At 34.0% G+C, this 19,299-nt stretch overlaps 1 protein-coding gene across 1 annotated transcript in view; it reads left to right on the forward strand.

The window, feature by feature from the left end:
- NCOA3 (nuclear receptor coactivator 3) overlaps nt 1-19,299 on the forward strand; it is a 195,584-nt gene that overhangs the window by 96,732 nt on the left and 79,553 nt on the right. The window lies entirely within an intron of this gene.

The following is a 19,299-nucleotide window of genomic DNA, read 5'->3' on the forward strand; positions in this document are numbered from 1 at the left end:
AGTCACTTGACCACATTTATCTGCCTCAGTTTCCTCCTTAGGAAATGGAGTTTGGCAAAAAAGACTTTTTAAATGTCTTTTCACCTTCCTTTGTCCCTTCTTTGACCTCCCCCCCCCCCAATCTCATAGTATTTATTTAACCTTTCTATATTCACTAATAAATATACATATAAAAGAAATTGATTTGATAATTCCCCTAAATCATGGTTTCTAATTATATTCATGACCATTATTAGACTCCTTAATTTTAACCGGCAAAAAAGTTACCACCTCCCTCTATTCCAAATAATATCCTTATAGGGGTCCATTGTTGCTATTCATATTGAGATGCCACAGATGTGTATACTCTTCAGAATTTTTTTATTTCTTTCTTGACTACAATGGGACTTAGTTTTTAAAAGTCTCTTCCCAGGCCCAACTGAAATAAACTTCACAAAGCTTAGAAAGCTTAAGTCTTATGATTCTGAAGCCTGTCTCTGTTGAGTAAGAGGTGTGAGAAATAGACTGGCCACATAGGGCCTGAGTTAAGACCATTTGTTTCTTTTCTTAATGATGATTTTCAAAGTATTTTTTTATTGGAATAAACGAAGTGCTTTACTATTTGGAAATTACTTTTAAAATTTAAACCTATGGCACCCTTTGGTATTGTGCTGTGTGTGTGTGTGTGTGTGTGTGTGTGTGTGTGTGTTTAGTGATACTTTTTGGTTTATATTACATTCTTTTCTGAATATTCCCTTCTTTACCCCTCCTTAGTTAAGCATTTCCTTTTAACAAAGTTTCTTTCTTTCTTTTTTTTTTTTTTTTAAAGAAAAAAAGTTTAGTAGAATAAATCAGCACATTAATCTTGTCCTTCAGCATATGCAAGATTCTAGATCTCCAGTTTTCCACTTCTCCGGTGTATGGAGAAAAGTGTATTTTTTCAATTTTTAGCCTTGTCCAAATTTAGTAATTATGATTATATTGTATTTGGTTTTATTCTTTCTAGTTACCTTGTTGTAGTTATAATATATATTGTCTTGCTGGTATTATTACTCCAGTCTCTATTACTTCATATAAATTTTCTCCTATTTCTCCAAATTTGTCATTTCTTATGGTTTTATACTGTTTTCCAGTTAGCGGGTACCTATCTTGTTTCCAGTTCTGTTACAAGAAGTATTATAGTGAATAACTTAATTTTATATGGTAATCTTTTTGTATTTGACCTTCTGGGATTTATTCCTAACAGTAAATTTCCTGGTTGAAGAATTGTGAATATTTCACTAGCTTCAAAAGAGTGTATAATTCCAAATCTCTTCAGAGTGGTTAGATCAGTTCATAGCTCCACCAGCAGTGTATAAGTGTGCCTTCTTTTCTGCATATTTTTAATATTGATTGCTTACATATTTTATCATCTTTCCTAATTTGCTTTATATCAGTGAAACAGAACAATTTTTTTTTTTGTGGTTGTGATTTGAAATTCTTAATTCCAGTTCTTTGACTAATTATATATTGAGGAACAATTCTTGGTCTTATAGTTTTTGTTGATATATTCCCTAAAAAGTTTCTTATCTAGCAATTGAATGCAGATATATCTCACCTTCTGCAAGGGGCTACAAATAATAATCTTTATTGAAAAACAAATAACAAAATATATGTAGATGAGGTCATAATATGCATAATTATTTTTATGAAATCAGTCCTTCTTTTAATGAAAGTATTTCACTGGAGAAAATTTTTAAATAGCTTTCCTCCCATATCCCTATGTTATTTTTTTAGGAATATCTTTTGGTCATTAATTTTTTATTGATCACCTTTTCTTCTCTATTCCTCAAATTTCTCCCATCTATTAAAAAAACACCCCTAGACAAAAAAAAGCATAGTTAAGCATATCAAATCCAGAAGTTTGCCATGTTCAAAAATATATTTCATCCTGCATTGCCAGTCTATCACCTATTAAGAAGTAGGATTTATGCTTTGTTATTGGTCCTTTGGAATTATGACTGGTTGGCACTGATGATGGTTCTTAAATCTTTGAAGTTGTTTTTCTTTATTTTGTTATAGTCATTATATAAATTTCTATTCTGATTCTGTTCACTTCATTCTGTATCACTTTATATAGGTTTCACCTAGTTTCTCAAAATTCCTGAAGATTTGCATTGCATTCATAAACCATGATCTCTTCAGATATTTCCTCATTGTTCAATTCCCTCAGCCTATTATTTCTTATCCAGGCCATCACCTCTGAATTGTCTATAGTATGCTCAAGTCTCCAGGTGCTTGCCCCACTACTCCCACCATCTGCTGCTTTTATTCCTATTTTCCTGCTGCTTAAAAGAGCTAGAGATAATGATGAAATCATGCTAACTGGGTCCAGCACAGTTTTGAGTTAAGTACTTAAACCAAGTTATTCTTTCACATCTCCCTAATTGATTCACTATCCCAGATACCACAGCAACTTTAAAAAAAAATTTTCAATCCTCAAACTTCTTGTGATTCTTTTCTCCTCTTACCATCTTAACTGAAAACCTTACCTAAAATTTGAGGCCACTCCTTGAGAGCCAACTCTCCTTCCCCTTATCCTTTTTCACATCACTCAGATGCCTTCTACCATCATCTTTTCTTTCATGCATCTCATTTGAAGAGGTGACTCTTGTAAAAATAATTCTCTCTACCTGTGCAAGTAACCTTTTTCCATCCTATCTTCTCTGCTAGCTCTTTCCCTAAGTCTACCTATAAGCATGCTCATATCAACCCATCCTCAGAAAGCCCTATTGTGATCTGCCTATTCTGGCTGGCTGTAATCCTCTATCTTTCCTCTGTTTTATAGCTAAACTCCTTAAAAAGCTATCTACAATAAGTATCTGTAGTTCCTTTCTCCTCATTTTTTCTTAACACGTTATAGTCTGGTTTCGGAACTCATTGTTCTGTTAAATTATCCTCTTCAAACGTAGCTATGAGCTCTTAATTACCACATCTATTGACCTTTTCTTAAAACTCATCCTTCTTGAACTCTCCACAAGTTACAACACTGAATTATCCTCTTTTCCTTGATACTTTTTTCTGGCTTATAGAGTCACTTTTTTCTTACTTAAATGAGGCTTTTCTCAGTATCCTTTGTTGGCTCTGTATCCATGTCAAGTCTTTTTAACTGTCCCCTAAGGGTCTATCCTGAGCCTTCTTCTCTTTTCCTTATATACTATTTCACTTAATGAGTTCATTAGCTCCCATGATTTCAATTATTCTTTATTCTAGTTACTCTCAAATCTTTGGCTAGCTTTAACTTTTTTCTCAGCCTCCAGTCTTAAATCTCCAAAGGTCTTCTTGTACTTTAGATATATTAAATTGAGCATGACCAAAACTAATTAGTTAATTTTTCTTCTTTAAACTCTTCTCTTTTCCTAACTGCCCTATTACTTTTGAGGGTACCATCATCCTCCCTTGACCTCCCTTTCTTATCTACCATATTCATTCTGTTGCCAAGTTCTGTGGATTTTACCTTCACAACATCTCTTTACAAAGAAGGCGGTGAAGGAGACTGACATAATTTGTTTTTATTTTACTCTTCCTCCTTTTCTCCTCTTAATCAGATTACACCACTGCTTCTTATGCTTCCTTTCCTTTAAAATGCTCCCTTTTACATTCTTTGTGGAAGTTGAGAGTACTGGATTAAAAAAAAAAGTTATTTCTATTATATTCTATATTCCCTTTTATACCACTATTTTTTTTTTTAAAGCTGTCTGGATTTGTTTGATTGTCATTTTGTTTCCTGTGTTCAGAGATTCTGGGCAGTTTTCTTGTAATATTTGTTTTGTAATGTTGAAGTTTTTTGACTTGTAGTGTTCTTTTGGAAGACCTCTAATCTCCAAATTGCCTTTCTGTTTTTGAGATGAAAGTTTTTGCTCACATAAGAGATGTTTTCTTTTAATGCTGTTATTGCTTCTTCCATAATGTACTTCACTTTTTGATTATTTGCATATCCAATTAGGTAGTCTTTTTTGGTGAGGTTTGTTACCATGGAATCAAGTTTTTGTATTCTGCCAATTATTTCTGCTTTGCAGGCTGTAAATTTTGCTTTCACAATTTTTGTTTCTTTTTGAAGCAATTTAGGGAACATTCTGCTGTGGTTCTGTCCTCCTACCTTTGGAATTTACAAAGGCCCTCTGCCCCATTAAGTGTTGATTCATTTTCTTTTGTACTGCAAAATATTAGCTGATCTGTAAGCCATTATCCTTTTCTGAATATCTTCTGTGTTGGCTTATCTGCTTAAGTTCAAGGGCTTCAACTGACTTTTTTTATTCTTGACATCTTTGTTAATTTCTCCCACCTTGTTTTCCTATTGCTCTCTTTTTGACTCTTTCCCTTTTATGGAATGGTTTCTCCAGGTTGGGGCCTCAAACTTATCCCAGTCTCCTTCCACACTGAGGAAATTCACTTTTTTACTAACTTCAGCCTTTAAATCAAATGATTTCTGGAGGGGACAGAACTGGCAACAAATGGATGTCATTCCCTTTCCCTAACACCACACATATGCTGGCATCCTGCCCTGTTTTCATCTCGACTGTAGTTCTCTCACTGACTTTTCAGACACAAGAAGCTTTTGGTTTTTGGATTTTCAGCTAGGCCAGACTGAGGAGTAGGGAACAGAGTTGAATTCCGTTGCTAGCTCATATGTCAACTTGTACAGCTCTCCCAAAATGTAGTGACCAGTGAGGAGAGAATACAGAATGAATTGAAGAGATTGGCTTCTGCTATTATGTCACTGACTTGTTACCTCTTCAAGGTTAAATTGTGGAAATAGCTTAAATTGCTTTATCTCTTATGTTTAATTTCTATTTTAGGGAAGTTTTTTTGAGGCTGAATGCATCAGATAAAGAGTATAGCCCTTTATTATCTTCCCCATCTCTTTTCTTGCTAAGTTCAGTTAATAGAGCATTCAAATAAGTGTGTGTATATTGCATAATTTTAAAGTGCTAGTTTGCTTTAGATAAAAAATGAGGTTTTTGTCTTGCCTATTGCTCTCACCCTCTTCCATGTTTGCCTACTCTTCTTTTTTTTTTTTTTTTTCTAACCTAATTATGGGAAATAATAAATTATACTCCATTTTTCTTTATTTCCTCCCTCTGGTATTGCTGTTCCCTGGTTTTCCTTATGTTCATTGTAACAAAATAAAACTGCCTGGGGCCTTTTCTATGTAATTCAATTCTCTTTGTAAACCTTGAAGACATTAAGATTCTGAAGGGATATTAGTCTTTCCCCCTCTTTTTATAATTTATATAATTCCCCCTCAGTATTTCTTCAGCATTTTTTTGCCACTTCCTGTTCTCAAATGTATTTTCCTTAGGTTTCTTTTGATACATGTTTTCATTTCAAAATTTTTTACTCATCTCTTGTATTTTTATTGTGCATAGAAAGATGCACAATGCTTTTATTAAGTGTTTTCTATATCCCCAGCACCGTGGCAAGGGCTAGAGTTCTACAAATAGAAGCAAAGGAACTACCCTACCCTCAAAAAACTTACATTCTCATTAGGAAAGACAACACATAAACCAGAGCTGGAAATTGGGGATTGAAAATACATACTTACATAGTATGGAATAGTTTGAGTATTTTGGAGGTCTGGGCCATCGCAAGATGAAGCAAAACTTACTTATTAGAGCTGAGGGAGCTTGATGGAGGAGGTAAAGCTAAAGATCTGAGTAGGACATATGTTATAAATGCTTGAAAGCATTGAAAGGACACCTAAAGGTCCATTTTTTCTTTTTCTTTTTTTTTTTTTTAAGGATTATATTGAATCTTGGGGGGGGGGGGTCACTGTTTTTTTAGACATAAGTGTCTTAGGTGTTGCTTTTTTGAAATATCCTATTCTAAAAATGCATCTACTTTAAAGTAGTTAATACCAATTTTTGTATTATACTGACTGACTCTGGCTCCTCAGTACTTGAATTTTTTCTTGCTGGTTATAGTATCTTTTCTTTGAACTAGAAGCTCTGGATTTTGGTTCTAATACTTGTAGGAATTTTCGTTTTCAAGGTGATTCTATTTTTACTTTGAATTCTGGTTCTAAATATAAACCTGTATAATTTTCCTTAAGGATTTTTTGAAATATGATGACCAACCCTTTTCCTTTTTTTTGGTTATGATTTTCAGGGGACTTGATTCTGGCATTTAAATTCTATTTCACTTTCCTTGTAGTTTTTCTTTCTTTTTTCAGATCTTTCTTATCACAGGTTTACTTGATTTATACTTCTTACCAAAACAGAATTATTGTGTTTGAGCAGTGTAGTTTTACTGACAGGTGGTCATCTAGCTTCTACCTGAAGATTCCCAAGGAGTAGAATCCTAGTGTTTCTTGAGGATACCCCTTTTACTTTTGTACAGTTCATATTTTTATGAAGTTTTTCCTGACATCAAGTTCAAATTACTCTCTTTGCAACTTCCATCTATTATTCCCAGTTTTGTCTACACCAGGGATGTGATGATAGCTTCCAAATCTCTTAATAGAGATGAGTAGAAGAGAGATACAATTTGTTCTTGTGGCTTCAGTTTTCTCTTTTCCAGGCTAAATATGACCAATTCCTTCATCAATCATCATACATGAACTTAAAGCTTTTAAGCATTAATGATTGCTCTTCTGTGGACACTGTAATTTATCACTGTCTCTCTTAAATACCAGATACCTAGAACTGAACACAATATTCCAGAAAAGAGCTTAGTGGAGCAAAGTACATTGTGACCTCTTTATTCCTAAAACTATAGCCTTCTTAATGCATTAGCAATAGATTGCATTAAATTTTTTCCCCACCATAATGCTGACTCATTAACCTTGCAGTATACTAAAATGCCCAGATATTTTCCAGAAAAATTGCCATCTAACTGTGCTTTCCCATCTTGCATTTGTGAGGTTGTTGTGTGTGTGTGTGGTTTTTTTTTTTTTTACCCAAGTACAAAACTTTGCATCTTTTCTTATTGAATGCCATCTGATGATATCCATCCCATTGTTCCAAGATCATTTCAGATCCTGACTCTGTACCCAAATGTATTACTTATCCCTCCAAACTTAATATTGTCTACAAATTTGCTGAACACACCATCTGTGTATGTCTTTATTCAAGGAATTGATAAAAAATGTTAAACTGCAAGATATCTGGAATACTTTCCTGGAGACTTCTTGGCATGTTCACACTGAACTCTTTGAGAATGACTCCTCCTCCTCCCTCCTCTTCCTCCTCCTTCTCCCTCCTCCTCCTCCCTCCTCCTCCTCCTCCTCCTCCTCCTCTTCCTCCTCCTCCTCCTCCTCCTCCTCCTCCCTCCTCCTCTTCCCTCCTCCTCCTCTTCTTCTTCTTTTCTTCTTCTTCATGTTAAGACATAAAAAGATGATTGTATAAAAAATTCTGATTCTCCATTCATACTACTTGTTTTTTAAAAGTTTATAACAAATTACTCATATTAATTTCAAAAACATCCTATTTATTTGTGCTTTGTTCTAAACTTATTTTTGTTGTCTTCTATGCATTAAAAAAAATCCTTTTTTGACATCAGTATTGCTAATTTCCCCTTTTCCCAACTGAAAAAAAAATGAGAGAATTTTAATAAAAGCCTTGTAATAACTAAAAGAAAATGAGTTCTTATATTGATCCTGTTCAAAAGTGTGTGGATTTTTCTGCACCTTGAATCCTTTGCTTGTCAGAAGGCACTTATATACTTCATCATATTTCTCTTATAAGTGATTGAACAGAGTTCTTGTTAAAGTTGTGTTTCTTTATGTTGTTCTTTTTATATGAATTATTTTCCTGGTTCTATTTACTTTACATTAGTTCATCCTACTCAGGATTCTCTGAAATTCTCTTTTATCATTTCTTATGAACCAATAATATTTTGTTATATGCACAGATTTTTCAGTAGTTTCCCAATTGATGGTTACTTCTTTCTATTCCAGTTCTTTTCTTTCCTTTTTCTTTTATCCCTTTTAGTATCAGGAAGTTGGGTTTATTTTCCACTGTTCCCACTCTTCTTGCTCATGCACTCCCTTGCATGCATCCTCCCCCTCTTCTTCCTTTTCTCCCTCTCCCTCTTTTCTCTCTCAATTTACATTAATCTTTGTTTCTTTATCTCCAGCTTTAGTTCCTGCATTGAGACAAACCATTCTCTTTTGGTATTTAAGGTGTTCTGTTTGATCTTTGCTTGGGTCATGTGGGTTCATGTCCTGACCCCCTCTTTCTAGTATTATATTTTCCTGGATCTTTAAGGTTCAGAGTTGCTGAATAATGTTGGAGCTCTATTTTTTTTTTTTTTTTTCTCAGATAAGGGTTGTTTTGGAGTATCCTTGAATAAGCTGTGCTTACATTGGTCACTGATATCTGTTGTTCCCTGAGGGTTCAGTGATTCCCTCTATGGTTCTATAACCAGAGGAAAAGAGCCCTGCAAGATATATCTATTTGTCCATTTCCCTTCCTTAGTCATATTAGGAGGCCTGTGAGCTTTTTGTCTTTGTTGGTAGCCCCTTCTTTTATTGCCTTGAATTGCTACCTGGCTTTTTGTGAAATTTCCAGATGAAAGAAGTATTTTCTAATAATTTCTCATTGGATTTTTTGATTATTATTTGATTTGATATGAATTTCATTGTTTAGTTGGGAGTAGCTGATGTTGGTGGTGCTGAGCATTCTCAATTTGTTCTTTGTCTTCATGTCCAGATAACATTTTCTGATCAATTCTCAATCCATATGATTTTTAAAATATCACTCAATTCATATCTTTTCATCTCCACAAGAATAGAATAAAGTATTTTATCACAACCCTTGCCAAAATCTCAGTAAACAATACTGATAATATCCCCATCTATTAGTTTAGTAATAAAATAGGAAAAATATTATTATGGCTTCTTCCTGAATATATACTGCTTTTTCTAATCATTACTTCCTTTCTTTTCTCTTTTTTTTTTTCCCCTGAGGCGATTGGAATTAAGTAACTTGCCCAGAGTTACACAGCTAGGAAGTATTCCACCACCTACCTGCCTCCACTACTTCTTTTCAGAAGATAGTCAACTTTATTTTTTGCTAATTTTAGAGGGTCTGAACTCTGGAGAAGTACATTTTAAACAAGGTGTTAATTCAGTGGAATTGATGAGATGATGATTTTCTAGTTCACATATATACTTAGTATGGTGATGTAATGGTTCTCTATTCATATTCAGTATGTTGTAATGATGTATTTGTAATAGAGTATTAAGGGCTGGGAAGGATTAGAAATGGGACATTCTATCTTTGATTGTCCTGGTGGCTCTTCTGCCTACTTCATTAAGACCAAGGACTCAGACTGGTCCCTAGATCTTCCAGAAAGCCAATGCTAACACTACAGGTAATTGATATAGAATTTCTCCAAGACTGAAGTTAACTTTACTGCTCCAGAGATTGTAAACCTTGTTTTCTTTCCTTTTTTTGAAAATTGAAAATTTTCATTTTTCAGATCTTATGCTTCTATCATTTTCTACATTTTTTTAGGAGTCATTGATAATTGCTTAACAATCACATTTTTGAGTTTTTCAATATTTGAAAGTAGAGTTCATCTGGGCCAGGTGATTTGTATTCTTACTATCTTCTTACTTATCTTGAATGTAGACCCCACCAGTCATTGATGTGTTTGTCATTTTCAGTATAAAGGCTGTTCTCTTTTTGCAAAGGAAAAAAAAAAAATAACATAGGTTCTGAGCAGTTTGCCTTTTTTCTTATTTACCAGCTACTCCATTTCCAAATTGATTTTTTTCTTTAACAGGCAACAGTGAATGAAAGCAAAATAAAACCTTCCCTCAAACATTAATTAAATACTTATTGTGGATAGGGAGTTGGCTATTGGCTGGAGATAGACAAAGAAAACACAGATGGTTACTTTTTTTAAGGAGCCTCATCCCTGCTTGTGGGAGACTGCACATAGAAAAGGTTTAATTGAAAGGTAGTAGAAGGTCCTTACAATCCAACTGTGTATTACTACATATCTACATAAACTGCATAATAGAAGTTCACATTTTCACAGAAAATGCCCCTTTGTTTGTTTCTCTGTGACATTGAGATTTCAATGTTTGTTTACAATATAAAAAAATTATTAACTATAAAAGAGAGTGAGATGGGAGGCATTCTCAACTGAATTAAGAAAGTTTTGAGGAGAGATTGAGTTAGGAAGATAAAAGCCTCCATTTTGGACAGGTTGTTTTTGAAATGTCTACTTGACAATTGTTGGCAAATTAGTCATTAGTTTTAGTTTGTGAGTGGTTAGAATCAAGTGTAGACAAAGTAAACTTTGAAATACTCAACTGGTTCCTGTCAGAAGTGCAGAAGGGTCTTAATCTCACTCCAAATCTTTTTGTTAGTAACTCCTGGCTTCTTATCCAAGTGTTTTGAGCAGCCATATTTCATGTCCTGCCCATTCTACTCTAGGACTAAGGTCCTTAGCCTAAGGTCTGTGAAATTAAAAAAATTTAATAACTGCACTTCAATATAATTGTTTTTCTATATAATTTTATGTATTTTATGCATTTAAAAACATTGTTTTTAGAAGGAGTTCATAGATATGACCAGGACTAAAGTGAATCCATGATTTCAGAAATTGTTAAGAATCTTTGCCCTGTTGAGTCTGGGTGCCTTGGGTGTGTAGAGAATGGAGAATTTAACACAATAGTAATAAATCTCCTATTCTTACCTTTCTGGGTAGGGTAAATTCTGGCTCAACTAATGGTTTTTGAGGGAAGGGTAAAGGGAAGACAAGGGTGAAGGGTACATTGTTTCTACCATGGGCTTCAGTTTCTTCTCCAAGACTACATAATTCCATTTACCTTTTAAGTTCCTTCTGGTAGTGTCATCTGTGCCCAAATGAATCACGGATATGTCTTAGAATATTCTCTATTATAGCATTGATATATATTTGGGGAAAAACATTTTTTTCTTTTATCTGGTAGAGAAATCATCCTTTTTCATCTTCTGCCTCTTACTCTTCATGTACAATAGTATTTCATTCTTTGGAGGACAATTATCTTTTTTTGTGGGATGATTTATGATGTGAGAGAGACAAAGATACTAGTGTAGTTTGCCATTTCCTTCTCCATCTCATTTTACAGATGAGAAATAGAATTAAGTGACTCGCCCAGGAGCACACTTCTATTAAATGTCTGAAGTTGGATTTGAACTCAGGAATGTAAGTCTTCAGATTCCAAGTCCAATGTTCTTTCTACTGCTCCAAGCAGGCAGAAATGGTAGTTTAGAGTGTTAGTTGCAGCATATAGATTTATTATGACAAAGACAGGGAAAAAATTAGCTTTTGCAATTAAGAGATCACTTGCAATTTTGGGGAGAACAATTTCAGTTGAATGATGAGGTTAGAAGCCAAGTTGTAAAGGACTGAGGAGCAAGAGTAAAGAAGGCAGTAAAAACAGATGTTCTTAGTAGCAATTTTAAGTTTTAAAATTTCGGAATGTATTGATCAATACCAGGGAATTGAAATAGGAAGTAGTTTTTCACTTGATTGAGCATATTGTTTACTTAAATAGTACTGTCGAAATCTTAGTCTTTCATTAGATGGTAGTACTAATGGAATCATGTACTTATTGTTACCCCTTCTTATTTATTGATACTACACATTTAACACCTAAATTAGCTTTTTCTTAGATCATATTTCCTAGAATATAACATTTCATTATGTGACGGGTTTTTTTGTCTACATCAGTGTTCCTCAGCATTTTCCAGATTCCATGAAACCATTAAACTTTTTTTTTTTTTTTTTTTGGCTGAGATAATTGGGGTATACATTTCTGTATGTGTTTTTTCTTTACATTTCCTAGTTTTAATAGCCATTCCCCAAATGATAAATAACCAAAAAATATCAACTATGTTCAAAATGCTATAAAATCATGCATAGCTTTTGACCTAAAATACTACTACTAGACATGAATCCCAGAAAACATTAAAAAAGGACTTATATGTGCAAAATTATTTATAGCAATTCTTTTCTCAGAGCAAAGAATTGAAAATTAAGTGGATACCCATCAATTGAGGAATGGCTGAATAAATTGTGATATGTGATTATAATGGAATATTATTATTTTGTGTAGAGTGATGAGCACAATGCTCTCAGAAATCTGGAAAGTCCTCCATGAACTCAAGCAAAGTGAATTGTTCTGTGTACAAAATAATAGCAATGTTGTAGAATAATTGACTGTGAATGACTTTGCTATTCTTAGCAATACAATGATCCATGACTATTCTGAAGGACTTATTAATGAAAAATGCTATCCGTACTCAGAGAAAGAACTGATTGTGCTGAATCCAGATTGAAGCATACTCTTTTACATTTTGTTTTTCTTGTTTTTTTTTTTTGGGGGGGGGGATTGTTGTTTTCTTTTACAACATGACTTTTATGGAATTATGTAACTTCATATATGTCTTCTCAATGTGGGGATGAGAGTGGGGAGAAAGGGAGAGAATCTGGAACTCAAAGTTTAAAAACAAATATAAAATTTATTTTATATGTAACTGGTGAAAATAAAACTATTAAGTAAAGGAAAAAAGGGAAATATTTGTTATTTTTACCTTTTTTTCTTCTTACAAAGCCACATGCTATATTTATAGCCATATTAAACATGGACTACATATGATAACACAGTCCTCTTGTTATCTTACTATGGTTTCCTCCCATTTCAAGTTAAAAATTGGTGTAAGAGAGAAGGAAATCCTAAAGATAATATTCTCCATGTATGCTAGTACATTTTGACATACTGATTAAGAAATTATTTATGGCATTTTTCAAATACATAACTTTTTCCTGAAAAAATTATTATCTATTTTATGTTAATTTTGTTTTAAACTTAGTATATTAAACTTGTATGGCTTAATTGGAAAGTTCTCCATTTAGCCCTGCTCCATGATGTGGAAGTGATCTCTAAGGCTTTGAAGCATGAAGTTTGTGCCTTGTGTTTAACTACGATTTTGTTCCAGGGATGCCCTAAACTGCTTAAATTTGCAAAGTATCATCTCCAGATTTCCACAATGTTCCGCAGAACAACATTTCTGGTCAGATGGCTCAAAGGGAACATCTGTAATGGCACAAAAAAGTTTGACCTCTGCTTTCTTTGAGGCATATCCATCCTGCTGAAGTGAAGACTTCTTGAAGTAATGAGTTCATTTCAGCAAACACATTTTATCTGTGATATGTACGAAATTAGAATCAAAGCTTCCATTTATCCTCTTATATGTTAGGTTATATTTATTTATGTATAGTGGCTTTAGGAAAGCATGTGAGTAGGCAAAACCATTTTCAAAAACAATTCGGAATTAGACAAAAATTACTAAACTTTGTGTACTTTTTGATCTGACTATGCCACTAGTAGGCCTGTATCCAAAATAGATAGAATAAATGGAAAAAAGTCCTTTACCAAAATGATTCTAGTGACAACAAAGTATAAACCAAAAAGATCCTGGTCAGTTAAGAAATGAAAATAAATTAAGGTATATGAATTTGATGGAATACTATTAAACTATTTAAGAAGATGATTTCCGAGACATAGAAAGACTTATGTGAAGTAAGTAAATCCAGAAGAATTATTTATGCTACAATATTATGTAAACATATAATTTTGAAGACTTTTATAAACTGATGAAGAAAGAAGTTAGCAGAAGCAGAAGAAAAGTGAATATAATAAAAACATCTTTGACAACTTTGAAAGCTCTAAAAAGTGGAATCTATAATTACCATCTAGAAGACTAAAGATGAAACATCTTTACACATGATAGATTTAGATTATAAAATGAGATATATACATACATACTTGTTTTTATGCACATACACATAAAAAGAGCCATGAGAGAATTTGTTTTTACTTGATGATGCATATTTAAGTAATTTTTTTTCCTTCTCCAATGGGATGTAGAGTGAGAGGGATCAAAACATATTTTTGTTCATTTAAAACAAAACAAAAATAGAGTGGTAGTACTATATATATGGAATGTTGTATGCCTTTTCAGATGAGTTCATTTATCCTACTAGTTTTTCATTTAATTGGTTTGCTTTGTTATAAGAAACCTCACGTAATGATAGTAATCTTATAAATACTTATATAAAATCAGAATACATCAGATGCAAATATATACATGCATGTATGTATTTGAGGTTTAGAGTTGATTTTTCTGGAGATGTATGATATTTATGCATGTACAGACAAATACAGGTTTTAGAAAAATTGATTTTTACCATAAGTTTCAGGAAAAAAATCATTTTCAGGTGATTGGGTAATTTATTCTCAGTTGACAGAATATCAGGAGAGCAATACTCAAAGACAAAAAAAAAAGTGGTATTTATTTCTGCCATTATATATTTGAAAGGTAATTGTTTTGAAGAGAGTCTATAACTCTTGAAGTGTATAGATTTTTCAGTAGCTCATAACTTTTAGATTACTAATAAAATAACCCATATATCACTTATTTCACAGTTCTTACTAAGGAGGTAAGTTTTTGATTATTCAGAAAGTATGTATGTTATAATTCTTTTTACAGACAAAATCATGATCATGAAGTGAAAAAAGCTGAACATAATTTTTTATTTCATCAAATGTATTAAACACCTGCAATCTACACTGCTATATATATGCTGCTGTCTACAATAGGGCTAAGTACTGGGAGTCTAGAAATAAAATCAAATCATCTCCTGTCCCCAAGGAACTTTTTTATGTCCTTAGGGGTTAGAAAATGTACAAAATAATTTCATGAAGGATCAAGTTTTAATGAGAAGGAGGTGAGACTCTTTGGAAATGTTCTATTTGAGCTAATTTCATGAAAGCTAAGAATTTTAAGAAATGGAAAAAAAAAACCACATTCCAGTCATGGATAAAGTTACATAGTTATATAGATGGGTATCGAAATGTTGCGCATGTAGAATAGGTACGTCAGTCATTTTGACTAAATGAGAGAATGCATGACTTAGTCTAAAAAAAGGCAAGTGAGAGCAAAGGAGTGGATTATTTTAAATATTATGTTCAGGTTTTTTTGTTTTATCATAGAGGTTGTTGGAAAGCTACTGATAATCTTTCTCTCTCTCTTTCATTCATACATACTCTTAGAAATTAACTGAACTGTATTTAAAAAATTTTTCTGATTATAGTCAATACACCACAATTCCTTTTTGCCTTGGGGAATAAAGACTACTCCCGTCCTTTGAAATGAAGACACAGGAGTTTTAAATGGATTAATGGGCAGTGCTGATATTATCTCCCTTCCTTTTCCTCCTCCCCCTTTTCCCTTGGCCCAAGAAGGTGAGGCAGAGGGAAGAAGAATTGGAAAATCCCCCAAAGGCTGATTTAAAATCAAACCTGAGCTTTGCACATAAAAAGAACTAAACTTCTTCTCAATGAAAGAGTAATCAATAAATTCCTTAAAACAACAATATACAAGGTAAACCAACAAAACGCTAAGAAGAATTTCTACAACTTTAGTCCATGTGGTTCGTTTCTTTCCTTCCTTAGTTTCAGCCACTGGTTTGAACTCTTCCTGTTCTATCTGTAGTAACCTAGCTTTTTCTTCTTTCTCTATCTCAATCTGTAGTTTAACCTGCAATTCCAGCAGCTCTTGCTGTGGCATTTTATACTCTATACTGTCATACATACGCATTAGCTCTAGGTTGCTCCCTCTCCGAGCTATATTTAATGGGTGTGGGGATAGCCTTCTGGGAGCTTGATTACAAGCTTCCTGCTCTTCAGTGGTGATCTTTGTTAAAAGATCTTCCATCTGGCTCTTTAACCTCTTTATATAAGCATTATGTTCAGCTGTGTCCTTGAGCCTGATCCCAGATTTACCTGGGTCCATATTGCTTCTCTGTCTTCCCTCCTAAGTGGCGTTTCTACCGGATCTTTCAGAATCTTAATTCTGAATATTAAATATTTTCAAAACCTGATAATTCCTGATGCCCCACGTTGGGTGCCATTTGTAACGTGCTCTCCCGGCAGTTACAATTACTAGTCTGTCCTAGACCCACCAGAGTACCTTTGACCACTGTCCTTTGCAGTGTGAACTCTACCCGGCTCGCCTCCTCTGAGGCCTTCAAAGGTCTCTGGTCACAATCTCTTGAATCTATAGCTTAATAACCGGTAGCACACTCAAGAACAGCCACGTGTAATCTTAAAAGCCTTTATTATACCTACTCACATAATGCCCTAACTGATGCCCTGACTTGTTGGTTCCCTAGTGAACACCTGGTCAGAAGACCCACGTGTTCACTACCAAAACCCTTACCTCTTTTGGCTATCCATCTTGGCTTGGCCACCCAGGCTAGGAAGCCAGGGTGAAGAACGCCAGGTTAAAGAGAGCGATTGCTGCCTGCTTACATAGGGCCTGTGAGGTCACACACACAGCCAATCAGTGAGAGAGTCACCCATTACGAAGCTATCTCAATATGGCCAGGATCCCGCCCCAGGGCAGTCCTAATATCCACAGAAATTACTTCCGGACCACTCAATCTCCCGATTTGCTGTGGCGCCCATTTAAAAGCCCCTTACACATACATACACACATATTTTGTTATAGGGGAATGAAATGGTCAGATAAAGATTTTGGAAATACCAGTTTATCAACTTTGTGAAGGAAGATTTTGGAGAGAGGAAAGAGGAACATGATAGCCTATAAACTATGGTCCAGATGAAAGTGTGTGAAGACTTAAATTTTGCTATGTGAGTAGAGAGAGGTAAAAACGTGAGAAATGTTAGAAATGTAGATATAGAATTGATGAGACTTGGGAATTAATTTAGATATGGAGATGTGAGGGTGATGAGAGTAATCATAGATGACTTTGAGGTTGTGAACCTTGTTGACTGGAAGGATGAATAAGTTTTTTAGAAATGGAAAGGTTTAGAGGCAGCATGTTTTCTTTGGGGTGGATAGTGTGAGTTCAGTTTTATATATTTATACAGAGAGAGAGACACAGAGAGGAGAGTCAAGAGACAGACAGACAGACAGACACACACACGCAGAGAGAGAGAGAGAGAGACACCTTTATAAGATTATAAGATATGCAGGTGAAGCTTTCCATAGGAAGTTTGCTAATATACTTTTTATCTATCCATCTACCTGTCTGCAGATTATATAAACATATATAGATTTGACTAATCATTTGCATTTAGGGTTCATAATTGAACTAATTCAAACTGAAAATTCACTCAAAATAGCAGCTTAGACTGTAGCTACTCATGAGGATGATAGAATAATGGTGGTTTTCTTTTAACTTCTCTTCATAAATGGCAAAATGGAAAAGAAGAATTTTTAAGAAAACTATGTAAGACTTTGAGCCAAGATATTTTGTGAAAGTCTATCTTTACAGAGACCTAATTCAGGAACATTGAAGAAGAGCAGCAAATTACACAAAGATTTAATAACTCTTACAAAAAAATACAAGTGAGCTTCAGCCCCTTCAGTATTGTACCAGATGTGGATTGGAACCAATTGACTTTACATTTGGTGCCCTCGTACTAGGAGATAGGTTTCCAACTCATCACAATTTCTTCTTTGGGGCCTGTGTCACAAGATATGATAGCTTCCTGGTTAAAGATTAGGGCTTGAGTCAAACATAAAATAAATCTGTCTAGATTTTTTTTAGACCTAAAGAGGAAAGTAAAAATACGAAGAAACTTCAGGTTTAACAGAAGCATAGACAGAAGTATGATAGTGAAATTGTAGAATTTCTAGGTCAAAGAAAATACATTACAATTGTTTCAGAAGAGATGGAGTATTAAGGAACTACAAAATTAAGAGAAAGAATTCTGGCATAAATTTAGATTAATAATAAGCCTAGAGAAATAGTAGGTTTAAGAACAAATAGGAAAAAGAGAAGTTTTTTAAAATAGCTTTTTATTTACAAGATATATGCATGGGTAATTTTTCAGCATTGACAATTACAAAACCTTTTGTTCCAACTTTTCCCCTCCTTCCCCCAACCCCTTCCCCCAGATGGCAGGTTGACCAATTCATGTTAAATATGTTAAAGTATAAATCAAATACAATATATGTCCATACAGTTATTTTGCTGTACAAAAAGAATCGGGCTTTGAAATAGTGTACAATTAACCTGTGAAGGAAATCAAAAATGCACATGGACAAAAATAGAGGGATTGGGAATTCTATGTAGTAGTTCCTAGTCATCTCCTAGAGTTCTTTTGCTGGGTGTAGCTTGTTCAGTTCATTACTACTCTATTAGAACTGATTTGGTTCCTCTCATTGTTGAAGAGAGCCACATCCATCAGAATTGATCATCATATAGTATTGTTGTTGAAGTATATGATGATCTCCTGGTCCTGCTCATTTCACTCAGCATCAGTTCATGTAAGTCTCTCCAGGCCTTTCTGAAATCATCCTGTTGATTATTTCTTACAGAATGATAATATTCCATAATATTCATATACCACAATTTATTCAGCCATTCTTCAAGCAATGGCATCCACTCAGTTTCCAGCTTCTAGCCACTACAAAGAGGACTGCCACAAACATTCTTGCACATACAGGTTAAAATCTCTTTGGGATATAAGCCCAGTAGTAACACTGCTGGATCAAAGAGTATGCATAGTTTGATAATGTTTTGAGCATAGTTCCAAATTGCTTTCCAGAATGGCTGGATGTATTCACAATTCCACCAACAATGTATCAATGTCCCAGTTTTTCCACATCCCCTCCAACATTCTGCTTTATCTTTCCCTGTCATTCTAGCCAATCTGACAGGTGTGTAGTGATATCGCAGAGTTGTCTTAATTTGCATTTCTCTGATTACTAATGACTTGGAGCATCTTTTCATATGGCTAGAAATAGTTTCAATTTCTTCATCTGAGAATTGTCTGTTCATATCCTTTGACCATTTATCAATTGGAGAACGGCTTGATTTCTTATAAAGTAGTGTCAGTTCTCTATGTATTTTGGAAATGAGGCCTTTATCAGAACCTTTGACTATAAACATGTTTCCCCAGTTTATTGCTTTCTTTCTAATCTTGTCTGCATTAGTTTTATTTGTACAAAAACTTTTCAATTTGATATAATCAAAATTTCCTATTTTGTGATCAATAATTATCTCTAGTGGTTTTTTGGTCATAAATTCCTTCCTTTCCCACAGGTTTGAGAGGTAAACTATCCTATGTTCTTTTAATTTATTTATAATCTTATTCTTTATGCCTAAGTCATGAACCCATTTTGACCTTATCTTGGTGTACGGTGTTAAATGTGGGGCAATGCCTACTTTCTGCCATACTAATTTCCAATTTTCCCAGCAGTTTTTGTCAAACAATGAGTTCTTATCCCAAAAGCTGGGGTTTTG

This window comes from Sminthopsis crassicaudata, chromosome 2 (genome assembly GCF_048593235.1).
Source record: "Sminthopsis crassicaudata isolate SCR6 chromosome 2, ASM4859323v1, whole genome shotgun sequence".
Taxonomy (NCBI): domain Eukaryota; kingdom Metazoa; phylum Chordata; class Mammalia; order Dasyuromorphia; family Dasyuridae; genus Sminthopsis; species Sminthopsis crassicaudata.